This window comes from Prionailurus viverrinus, chromosome B2 (genome assembly GCF_022837055.1).
Source record: "Prionailurus viverrinus isolate Anna chromosome B2, UM_Priviv_1.0, whole genome shotgun sequence".
NCBI lineage: Eukaryota > Metazoa > Chordata > Mammalia > Carnivora > Felidae > Prionailurus > Prionailurus viverrinus.
This window is the reverse complement of record NC_062565.1, coordinates 70,851,200-70,858,814: the sequence shown is the minus strand read 5'-3', so window position 1 is coordinate 70,858,814 and position 7,615 is coordinate 70,851,200. Positions and strand designations below refer to the sequence as shown.

The 7,615-nt window shown below is 35.3% G+C and overlaps 1 non-coding gene across 1 annotated transcript; it reads right to left on the bottom strand.

Annotated features, from left to right (window-relative positions):
* Positions 1-4,685: 4,685 nt before the first annotated feature.
* Positions 4,686-4,793, bottom strand: LOC125166879 (U6 spliceosomal RNA). The gene has a single exon (XR_007152588.1). It is a non-coding gene; the product is annotated as a U6 spliceosomal RNA (small nuclear RNA).
* Between the last annotated feature and the right edge of the window lie 2,822 nt (positions 4,794-7,615).

Sequence of the window (7,615 nt, the reverse complement as noted above, 5' to 3'; positions counted from 1 at the left end):
TGGGAAGACTGTACAGCTACATGCAAAAGAATGAAACTGGACCACTTTCTTTCATCATAGACAAAAATAAACTTGAAATGGATTAGAACTAAATATGAGACTTGACACCATAAAAATCCTTGAAGAAATCACAGACAATAATCTCTCTGACATGAGCCATAGCAACATTTTTTTAGATATGCCTCCTGAAGCAAAGGAAATAGAAGCAAAAATAAACTATTTGGACTACATCAAAATAGGAAGTTTCTGCATAGCAAAGGGAACTATCAACAAAACTAAAAGACAACATACTGAATGAGAGATGTTTGTGAATGACATATCTGATAAAGGGTTAGTATCCAAAATATATAGGGAATTTATACAATTCAACATGCAAAAACCCAAGTAATCCAATTGAAAAATGGGCAGAAGTCATGAACAGACATTTCTCCAGAGAAGACTTACAGATGACCAACAGACTCATGAAAAGGTGATCAACATCAGTAATCATCAGGGAAATGCAAACAAAAGTACAATGAGATATCACCTCATGCCTGTCAGAATGACATCAAAACATAAGAAACAACAAGCATTGGCAAGGATGTAAAGAAAAAAGAACTCTTGTACACTGTTGGTAGGAATGCAAGTTGGTGTAGTCATTGTAGAAAACAGTGTGGAGGTTCCTCAAAATATTTAAAATAGAACTACTCTATGATCCAAGTATAGCACTACTGGGTATTTATATACACAAAAAATACAGGAGCACTAATTTAAATGAATACATGCGCCCCTGTTTGTTGCAGCAATATTAGAATAGCCCAAACTATAGAAGAAGCCCAAGTGTCCATTGACTGATGAATGGATAAAAAAGACACACACACACACACACACACACACACACACAGATGACTATTTGGCCATAAAAAAGAAAGAAATCTTTGCCATTTTCAACAAAATGTAGAGCTAGTATAGTGCTGAGTGAAATAAGTCACTCAGAGAAAGACAAATACCATATGATTTCACTCATGTAGAATTTAAGAAACAAAACAGATTAACATAGAGGTAAAAAAAAAAAGAGAGACAGAGAGAGGCAAACCATCAAACAGACTCCTAACTATAGAGAACGAAGTGAGGGTTGCTGGAAGGGAGACGGGTTAAATGGGTGATGGGCATTAAGGAGGGCACTAGTCATAAACATTGGCTGTTATATATGAGTGATGAATTACTTCTACTGAAACTAATCTTACACTATATGTTAACTAACTAGAAACTAAACTAACTAAAAAGAAACACAACAAACAAGCAAAAGAAAAAAAAAAAAAGAGAGAGACAGACCAAGAAATGAACTGTTAACTATAGAGAACAAACTGATGGTTACTAGATGGGAAGTGGGTGGGTGGATGGGGCAAATATGGGATAGGGGTTAAAAAGTACACTTATCATAATGAAATAAAATAAATAAAAATAAAATGTGGGGCACCTTGGTGGCTCAGATGCCTGACTGAAGTCTGGCTTAAGCGTCAGACTTCAGCTCAGCTCATGAACTCACGGTTTGTGAGTTTGAGCCCAACATCGGGCTCTGTGCTGACAGCTCAGAGCCTGGAGCCTGCTTCTGGTTCTGTGTCTCCCTCTGTCTCTGTTCTTCCTGTACTTACACACACACACACACACACACACACACACACACACACACTCTCTCTCTCTCTCTCTCTCTCTCTCTCTCTCAAATAAGTAAAGACTAAAAAAAATTGAAAAAATAAAATGATAAAAAATAAAAGGATAAAATATAAAATAAATTAAAATGGTAGGGTCAGAGATGGCACTACTTTTTAAGAAGTGTTTGAAAACTGTGAATTTGACACAGTGTTGGTCAGCAGTCCTCTGCTGTTGAATAGGCTAGGAATTTGCAAAGACACATGCTGACTCATACAAATGTTCCCCAAGTCATACCCTCACCTTCTTTATTCTCATGTTGGTCATTAGCCTTGAGTATCTCTACCCCATGGATGTTTGTGTTTATGTCACCTCTATGAGCCTTTCCTGTGGAATCAATTGCTCCTTTAGTATTTGCATTTATAAATTCTGGCCTGTATTCTAGTATTAATACATATATTTGTTTGTCCCTGCCACAGATGTAAGTTCCAGGGTATGAAGGTTTGCCCCAATTTTTATCACTTATTCCTGGTAGTAAGTAGCATATGTTATATACATGATAAACATTAAATAACTATTTGTTGTGATAGTAAACATAAAGGGACATTACACAATTAGTTGAATAAAATCACACTGAAATCATATGAGGTTCTAATTGGAAGTGATTCTCTTGTCATTCTGCTCATGAAATGATATTTAGTATATCAATAGGTGTAGATGGTGTGCTGACTTGCTTAATCTAATTAGTATATCAATTCCATTTTGATTTTGTGAGATGTATCCAAGATATATCTTAACTCATAATTGGAATTGAATTGTCATAACATTTTATTAAGAAGCATGTCAAACTCATATCTCAGTTTAAATGAGGGAGCTTCATAATCTTGCAAGTGGACTTACTCAGATTTCTCCTAAGTCTTGGTAGGACAGTGCAAAGAAGAGGGCATGACAGTATTTATGCAGGACAACTCAGAAATGTGAAAGTTTTCATTTTGAATTAATTACATGTGTCTTTTGACAGGTAGACATACTTAATGCTGAGGTGTTGAGGTACACAAATGTAAGAATAATCTGAAAAGTAAAAAGTAATTTAAGTTAGATTTTGTCCATCTAAATACTTCTCCATTTATCAACATTAATGTGTCCTCTCTTTGTCATCCCTATATACTGATAGTAGAGTTTCAGAATATAGAATATAAATCATTTACTTAAATCCACTGACTTTACCTTCACTGAACTTCAGCTCTCTGATGACACAAAGCCATCTATTCTTAGTGATGCCCCTCCATCAGCAAACCATTACATCACTGAAATTATACCTCATCATTTTGAGTTATGCTTCACCATTTGGGGCTATGCTACTTCTACAATGGCAAACTCTGGACTATAGTGACAACTATAACTTATCAAATGGATGCTATATTAGAGATCCTGACCGAAGTACTTTACATGTATTTACGTATGGATTCTCAAAACGATTCTATTTACCCCAGTCCCACAGTTAGTGAGGCAGAGCTAGGCTTTGGCTGCTCAAAGTCTGTCTTCAGGACATGTGTGTATTGCCTGTCAGTGAAATATCCTTATTTGATTTAAACTGCCATGACTACCACTTCTCCCAGCTCTTTGCTTTTTTTGCTTATAGCCTTCAGTATGTCATCCAGCAACTTGGTTCCACTCTTTCTTTCTAATGCTTTCCCACTCTATCTCACTCAGAATGGATTCAATGGTCATCCAATGCAACTATGCACTTTCTATTACACAGAAGTTTCTGCCCTGGACCTTTTATCCCCCACCCTCTGCCCCAAATGTAGGTAATCTATCACTTCAACAGATCTCCTTCTTAAGGAACCAACACTTTTTCACAAAATTATGTTGAGTAAATGCATTAAAAATTCAAGCTATCTAGACATATTTAGGTTCTTGCTATTATTTGTAAACTGTTAATTCAGTCCCTTGACTATTCTCTATTACCTCCCTTAGGGCAAATACACCTAAACTTTCCATATTTGTTAAGTCCTCAGTATCCTCAAGGTCTATCTCACATTTAGCAGATATACTTAATTCTTATTTTACTGAGAAATTTGTGTATACTTCCCTTTTTCAGCCTCACAGTTTTTCTCTCTTTAATTTCTCTTTTTATCCCCATTCTTAGAAGAAAAAAAGATTCTTCCATTTTAAGATTGACTTCTTTACCTGTGCTTTTGGTGTATTCCCATATAAGCTTTTCCTCTTAGTTGTTTATCAATTACTGTCTCCTGATTTTCCATCTTCCAACTGTCTGTTATTACTAATTTTTCCTTCTCAGCAAATTAACTCTTTTGGGTAATCTTTACTGTAGTAACTAAACAGAGTAGAATACAACACTTCTATACTTTGATCCTGTACATTTTAATTTACCTGTCTCATCTCCAGCCCTTGCTTCACTGAAAATTTCTCGAGAGTAGTTTACCTTCACTGTTTTTTCTTAATATCATTCCTTAATATCAATATATGCCATTAAGCCTATGATAATGGCCTAAGGCATTTACTTCATGTCTTCTTTTTTCCATCCTGATTGCTGATTAGCCTTCTAAAAATGGGAGCCTTGGTCTTTTAGAAAGCTCTAATTCATCTTACTGCCCCAGATGCATGTGAGAAAAGAGACTAGAACATAAAAGGACTAAGAAATTAAAAAAAAAAAAAGACCATGAGAAGAATCTCTCAAATATAGGCTGTCTACAAAGAAGTAAGAATTTTTAATGTCTCTAAAACATTTCTACCAGCACTGAGGACTACCTGTATCTTGTCCTTGACACTAAGTGATGAAGGAAGTGGGGCCTTGAACTCTCTCTTTATATAGGAGAATGCCACTGGTTTTAGGGTTGTTCCAAAGCTAATGAGTCCTAGGCAATAATGGATCATTTACCCAAGAGTCCATCTGACTACCTGGTGGCTGACTTGAAATTATGCCAGTTCCCAGGGCTTCCTCTGGCTGAGCTCATATATCTGAAACAGTATGAGCAAGCAGTCCATCTGGAACTCCAAAGGATGTAGGTGTGGATGAAAAGACTGATAAAGACCATAATTCATTATCTTTATTTGTATGTCATCCTTGCACAGGGGATGTACTAATTTTCTCTGCATTGTTCCAATTTTAGTATATGTGCTACCAAAGGGAGCACATAATTCATTATCTTTAATTTTATGTGTTTATTAGAGTTCTCATTTTACTTCAGATCCCTTGCCTCCTTTGGGACAACTCTGAGATGTAACTTACCCTCTGAGTTCTTGCAAACAAGCTGAGGCTGGGTTTAATCCTACATGAGGTTAAATTCACCTCATAAAACAGACATCCACGTGCTACTTTTAGAATTAGTTTTAAAAAACAAAATACGAATTTACCACTTTGAAAAAAAATAATTCTTCAAGATTCTTTCTATACCTGTCTTGACCTTGAGATCTAAGAAGGAAAGTAATGGGCTTCATGACTTATACGGTTGGGGACACTCACATGAGAAGAAAAGAAAACTTTAAAACATATAATTGGAGTTGCTTCTGCTTATGAGCTAGCACTGCCCATGGGAAATCATTTTATAATTTTGTAAAGTACAGCTTCCTTCACGGTAGGAGTATTAGCACATCTTTAAATGAGTGATACCAAATCTTTCAAATGTCTACAGCTTTTACCAAAATTTGTGCCTATTACACAGCCCATGGATAGTCTATAAGGTATCAAGTGGATTGTCATAACATCAACTATAAAGTGTGACAAAAATTTCAGTGATCTGTCAAATCTTTTTGAAATCTGAAGAACTTTATGGCTAAAACTAATATGTTGACATTTGATGAGTTGATAATCAGGATATAGGCATTCATTCAAAACCCTGGAATCAGTACTTCTCACTAAGTAATTTTTTAAAGAAATAAGTAAGTTCTATCATAAACATAATTTTTAAAAAATGGATCCCTTGAAAATAAAAGTACACCAAACACAGCTTAGAAAATTACTATTCAGGCTAAAAGTATACCACCACCAAAACTATTATGCCGTACACACACTGGTGATTAATTTGATAAACATATTTTTGAACAACTCTTCTATTTTATAACATGCAAGTCCTATCATCATTTAGTAAAAACAAAAACCATTACCTTGACTGAATGCGATTACTCACCTCACTGCTATATTGAAATATGACTATGTTCTCAGTATTGCTTTGTAGTTATTAATATGCAGTAAATGGCTTAAACCATATAAATTTAATTCTAGAGATAAGAAAATATCTTGAAGTAAGTGTGGTTTTACTATTAATATAACTCTCACTCTGCCCCCAATTTAGTATGTGACTTTAGATAATTCATTTTATGAATTCAACTTCATCATATGCTGCAAAATTTCATTTTTCATGAATTTATATTATCTGTAAAATAGAGGCACTAAATTAAATATTCCCTAAGATCCCTCCTCCCTCAGAGTATAAAAACAATTATTAAGTAGAATATATTTTTACTATCAGTTTTCAGAAAGGGAATGGGAAATTGAGGTTTCCCAAACAAAACAAAATTTAAAATGCCCCTTGTGATGACATTGGAGGTTTGGTATGGACTAGCTTCTTTACAGAGTATGGAGGCTAAAGAGAACTGCTTCAGTACAATTTCAAGTGTCAATAATTTAAGAGAAGTGGTTTCAGGCATTATTTCCTGGTGAATGAAATTCAGATCCTTATGATGAAACAGGATTGTCAACATTTACAGTTTCCCTCTCCCTCTACTATACTTTGGTCAATTTGTAGATAGCACCTGATACATGAATTAATATTTTCATATGGTAAGATTGAGCAAATCAGGAATCCCCACTGGTTTCGTCAGTCTATTCTCTTTAGATTATCATTATTCAGCTTAAGCATCATAGAGAAAAAGTCTAGGGCCATCCTGACTTCTGGTAAATTGTTTTCTTGTCTGTATTTATTTGTGGTTTATTTTCATCTTCTCTTTGGGTTTCCTTTGTAGCCCTTTTGTCACCCCACCAGTTCTCCAGAGCTCTCTAACATAAAGTGATCTACTAAATTAAGTTTTTTAACACCTTAAATAGATACAATTTTTATTTGTAAAAAATAAATAAATAAAAATTAAACAAACAAATAAAAGAAAGCAAGAATGGTTGGATAGGACACCAGAGTGTTCAGCTTAATAAAATTACATGGAATCAATATTTAGACCCAGACAGGAAACAATATTTAGACCCAGTACTCGTTGACCATAGAGGTTGTTCAGTCTCCAGGAGGTAGAACACTGCAACACTGCAGCAAGTATATACTATAATGATTCCCTCAGTTCTTCCCAAAATGTTCATGCATTTATTTACTCAGATGATTACATAGTGAGTAAAAGAGAATACCCAGACATTTCTAGGCTGTTGAACACAGAAGACCTGAAATGTCATCTATTTTCCCTATCAGAGAGGTGACAAGTAGGGGAAGCCAGGCAATAAATAGGGTCCTTAACAATATCCAGTTTACACTGGGTCTATTAGGTCTGTGGTCTCGCTCTGGTCATTCCCCAATACCTGAACATTTAGCTGGATTGACATATTTGGCAGTTGTAGAAAACCTTACACTGAGTCTACCTGGGGTTGGTGTTGGTCAAGCCATCATATTAGGTAAGGCCAAGTGGAAACCTCTGATACTATATCCCCCACCACTTTGCCAAAGTAGAATAAAAAAAATCCCTTCTATATCTAGCTGAGATGCAGCAACAACTACCAATTTAGAGAACTAAAAGAACTGAAAAGAATGGGAAGAACTAAAAAGCTAAATGAAATATATGAAACAACAATTTCTAAAACATTGCCTATTTGGCAAGGAAGGACAATGGTTCCCAAAAGAAGGGAAATAAATGTGGTGAATACTACAATCATCACAGCTTTCTGCCTGGATAGGGTTCCCAGGTTACTGTGCAGAGGAGAGAACCAGGTGGAGTCCAGCTGTCTTTTTGAGTGGAGGAA